The sequence below is a fragment of the Calliopsis andreniformis genome, unplaced genomic scaffold, assembly GCF_051401765.1.
Source record: "Calliopsis andreniformis isolate RMS-2024a unplaced genomic scaffold, iyCalAndr_principal scaffold0419, whole genome shotgun sequence".
Classification (NCBI taxonomy): Eukaryota; Metazoa; Arthropoda; class Insecta; order Hymenoptera; family Andrenidae; genus Calliopsis; species Calliopsis andreniformis.
In genome coordinates, this window is record NW_027480828.1 from 17,501 (window position 1) to 22,500 (window position 5,000).

Here is a 5,000-nt window from a genome sequence, read left to right on the forward strand (position 1 = left end):
GGGCCCGCCGGGCAAAACTCAACTCCAAGGTACCTCCACTCCGCAGTGGATGTTAGCTGCGGAATGAAGATACCCTCCCCAAGATGAAATGTGGGGGTAGTAACGATTTTAATCTTTTTGAGCTTGCCCGACGGTACCAGTGACAACACGGAGCACTTTTGGGCATTGAAATATAGCCCATGCTCCCTCGCCCTGTCCTCCACCACGCGCAGCGTCTTCTGCATTCCCCACTCGGAGCCGGCAAATAGTAGGATGTCGTCAGCATACGCAAGCGCATTTAGACGACACCCACCAAGTTCGAATCCGACGTCAGTTGGGACCCGCCCCAGCATGTCGTCCACTACCAAGCAGAACAACAGCGGGGACAGGGGGTCTCCCTGCCTGACGCCTCTGCCGATTCTGTAGAGCCCCGACCTCTGCCCGCGCACCTCAAACACGGTACTGCTGCTCGCATACAGGCGTAGAACGTAATCCCTGAACTTTTCCGGCACCCCCGCGTTGTCCAAGACCCCCGCAATGGCATGGTGGCTCACCGTATCAAAGGCCTTCGCGACGTCCAGGGAGGCAATGTGCAGAACACGCAATCTGCTGCGGGCCTCACATATGGATGCGGCAAAAGAGTCATAGTTACTCCCGCCGTTTACCCGCGCTTTTTTGAATTTCTTCACGTTGACATTCAGAGCACTGGGCAGAAATCACATTGCGTCAACACCCGCGGGGGCCATCGCAATGCTTTGTTTTAATTAGACAGTCGGATTCCCCTGGTCCGTGCCAGTTCTGAGCCGAGCGTTGAATGGCGGCCGAAGAAACGACACGCGACGGCTGAACCGACGCGGAAGCCTCGCAGCAAGGAAGATCCGCGGGAGGCCAAGGCACGGGACCGAGTTCGGATCCCAGGACGTCGACCGAAGTCTAAGACCCTTCACCTCGCCCAGGCCCGGCACGTCAGCCAGACCCGCTTCCCGACCAAGCCCGACACGCCCCGCTCCTCAGAGCCAATCCTTATTCCGAAGTTACGGATCCAATTTGCCGACTTCCCTTACCTACATTAATCTATCGACTAGAGGCTCTTGACCTTGGAGACCTGCTGCGGATATGGGTACGAACCGGCGCGAGACCTCCCGTGGCCCTCTCCTGGATTTTCAAGGTCCGAGGGGAATATCCAGACACCGCAGCAACTGCGGTGCTCTTCGCGTTCCGAACCCTATCTCCTTGCTAGAAGTTTCCAGGGAACTCGAACGCTTATACAGAAAAGAAAACTCTTCCCAGATCTCCCGACGGCTTCTCCAGGTCATTTTGGGTTACCCCGACGAACACTCAATGAGGGCCCGGATGTTAAACGGTTCCGCTGCCGGGTTCCGGAATAGCAACCGGATTCCCTTTCGCCCAACGTGTGTGTGTCTCTTTTTTTTATCTTTCAATTTATCTCTTTGTATAATAATATGTTTGCAGACATTGATTTTAGGACACCACATTTGCATAGGATTTCTCTTAGGGCTTAGGATCGACTGACTCGTGTGCAACGGCTGTTCACACGAAACCCTTCTCCACGTCAGTCCTCCAGGGTCTCGCTAGAGTATTTGCTACTACCACCAAGATCTGCACCGACGGCGGCTCCAGGCAGGCTCACGCCCAGACCCTTCTGCGCACACCGCCGCGACCCTCCTACTCGTCAGGGCTTCATGGAGGACGGTCACCAGTAATGGCACCGTCCCTCCCCACTTGCCGCTGACGGCAGAGTATAGGCGCGACGCTTCAGCGCCATCCATTTTCAGGGCTAGTTGCTTCGGCAGGTGAGTTGTTACACACTCCTTAGCGGATTCCGACTTCCATGGCCACCGTCCTGCTGTCTTAAGCAACCAACGCCTTTCATGGTATCCCATAAACGTCGACTTAGGCGCCTTAACTCTGCGTTTGGTTCATCCCACAGCGCCAGTTCTGCTTACCAAAATTGGCCCACTTGGCACTCTAATCCGAAATCTCGTGGCTTCAATGAACCAAGCAAGCCAGAGATCTCACCCATTTAAAGTTTGAGAATAGGTTGAGGTCGTTTCGGCCCCAAGGCCTCTAATCATTCGCTTTACCAGATGAGACTCGACGCGTCCCCGAAGGAACGGAGGAGTGAGTGCCAGCTATCCTGAGGGAAACTTCGGAGGGAACCAGCTACTAGATGGTTCGATTAGTCTTTCGCCCCTATACCTAGTTCCAGCGATCGATTTGCACGTCAGAATCGCTACGGACCTCCATCAGGGTTTCCCCTGACTTCGTCCTGACCAGGCATAGTTCACCATCTTTCGGGTACCAACGTGTACGCTCTAGGTGCGCCTCTTCTCGCAATGAGAACGAGACGCCCCGGGAGTGCGGAGCACTATGCAGCGCCCATCCTCCCTCGGCCGACGCAAAGGACGACCTTCACTTTCATTTCGCCTTTAGGTTTACTCATCCCAATGACTCGCGCACATGTTAGGCTCCTTGGTCCGTGTTTCAAGACGGGTCCTGAGAGTACCCAAAGCAATAGCGCCGCCGACAGGTAATTCAAAGCTTGGCCAGTCCGAGGGCTCCGCCGGCTAACAGCTGGCCAGGCCCGTGAACGGGAAAGACGTCCGTACCACAGGGCAAACAAAGCTGACCGAGCTTGCGGCGGGCCTGACGCACCGTTCGAATGAGAAGACTGGTTGCGGCCCGATACCATCTGGGGGAACACCGTCGCGCAGCCGGTCGGGTCACCGAGGGTCCGTCGCGCACGCACAAGGCGACGCAACGGTCTAACCGCCCGGGCCGTAGACCGACACGCAACGGGTCGCGACGTCCTACTAGGGGAGAAGTGCACGTCTACGTAGCCGGAACGTTCGCCGTTGGCCGTAACATCCGTGCGCCCTCCTTGCGGAAAAGCGACGGACACCCCTTTCGGGGTTTCGCGCACCAACGGGAGCCAGCATTTGTCGACGATGAATCTCCCCTTTCGAACTTTTGGGTTTCTCAGGTTTACCCCTGAACGGTTTCACGTACTCTTGAACTCTCTCTTCAAAGTTCTTTTCAACTTTCCCTCACGGTACTTGTTCGCTATCGGTCTCGTGGTTGTATTTAGCCTTAGATGGAGTTTACCACCCACTTAGGGCTGCATTCTCAAGCAACCCGACTCTAAGGAGAGACCCTCCCGAGACGCGCACCGGTCGCTACGGGCCTGGCACCCTCTATGGGTAAATGGCCCCATTCAAGATGGACTTGGACGCGATGCAACGTCACGGGATAAACGGATCCTCCCGAACACTACATTTCCCTGCGGCAGTACCGCGGGATTCAGTGCTGGGCTCTTTCCTGTTCGCTCGCCGCTACTAAGGAAATCCTTGTTAGTTTCTTTTCCTCCGCTTAGTAATATGCTTAAATTCAGCGGGTAATCTCGCCTACTCTGAGGTCGTCGTATACGTGTTAAATATATCACACACGTAGAGTGATATATTTTATATATGTGTAAAAATGACGAAAGAAGCTGTGGCGTAATCCTCGTACAACGGGGGCACACAACCGAGAGAAGCGGACCAGGCAGAGTGTGTGAACGAATGTTACGAGAAATGGGAAATGAGAGAGAGACTTGAGATCATGTTCGATGCGTCGTCCCAACTTCGCCGTGTGCCTTCGGAATATGTTGTCGTAACGCAACAGCAGCGTTTCCAAAGGTAAGGAAGCTCCTCGTAATTCGCCAGAAGTGATCAGCGGAAAGTAAGTCACATCGTCCTTAATGCGCCACACCAAAGCATCTTCGCGTCTCGTTTAATTCGATCTAAAGGAGAGAGACTCTCGCCAGGCGACTGCCGGTATGGTTTAACGCCCGTCCGCTTGCTTTTTGTATAGCTTTCGTGGACTGGACGACCGGACTTGACGCGCGGTCTCTCTCGGCGATCGACTAACGCGAAGACATGGGGCGACCGGACGCTGCTACCTTTCCACCTCCTCCTTCTAGGAGAGAAGTCATCCCTATGTGATGAGTCATATATATGGCGGCTGTGTAAGCCTCGCCAAAGAGGATTCAGGATACAGAAACAAGTTGTAGTACAACACAACACATTCACGGAGCCACAAACGACTCGACCGAAACGTGGCCGGGGAAGATGCATCCCGGAACTTCATCGTTTCGACGAATGAGTGCCTCCTTTTCGCGTTGTTCCTGCAACAAGACGATCCCTCTAGAATCCCTGGGGCTCTGTTTCTCGTCATACATTTCTTCACCACACTACACGGGTGGGGTATACGCGATCTCGTGTTCATGCTCACTCGCACACCCTTTCATTGTCCTTCTCTGTAGTCTCACGACAAACTCTCTTGTGTGTCGTTGCGGGTTACGCACGCCTCTTTCTTACACGCATCATTTCAGACTACGTCGGGAGCGCGGATGAAAACTCGCACGAAAAGCGAACGCTGTCTGTTAACAATCACGAGGGTATTTGGCGAGACACGGAGGCTGGTCGATGATCGTACGTCCGCGCGCTTGCGTCCGGAGCGGTGCACATACACACACGGGCGGTCGACAAATTAAGCGACTCACGACGCCGTGTGAAAATTAGCACTCACGCAAGTCCGGAACGACAAAGCAACGACGATGACGACGATGTCTCCAGTCATCTGCCGCGTACACACAACCTTCTTCCCTCCATGACGTCTAGAGCGTATTCTCGCTTGTTTTCGTGCGACCGCGGCAAACGCCGACGAACGGTCCAACAATCGCTCGTACGTGACACCGAGATGCCAACGTAAGCAGTCTTAAGGTTACGTGAACGACCCTCAGCCAGGCGTGGTCCAGGAATTGTATCCGTGGACCGCAATGTGCGTTCGAAATGTCGATGTTCATGTGTCCTGCAGTTCACACGTTGACGCGCAATTAGCTGCGTTCTTCATCGACCCACGAGCCAAGTGATCCACCGTTCAGGGTTGTATTTTAATATTCTGTGTTCATGTATATATATATATCATACTCGTATATAGTTCTCGGGTTCGGAAGAATC

General features: G+C 54.1%; 1 non-coding gene and 1 pseudogene across 1 annotated transcript; both read right to left on the minus strand.

Moving 5' to 3' along the window:
- The window catches only part of LOC143187943 (large subunit ribosomal RNA), a 6,061-nt pseudogene extending 2,643 nt beyond the window's left edge, over window positions 1-3,418 (minus strand).
- A 1,355-nt stretch (window positions 3,419-4,773) lies between these two features.
- On the minus strand, window positions 4,774-4,928 carry LOC143187932 (5.8S ribosomal RNA). The gene has a single exon (XR_013003379.1). It is a non-coding gene; the product is annotated as a 5.8S ribosomal RNA (ribosomal RNA).
- Between the last annotated feature and the right edge of the window lie 72 nt (window positions 4,929-5,000).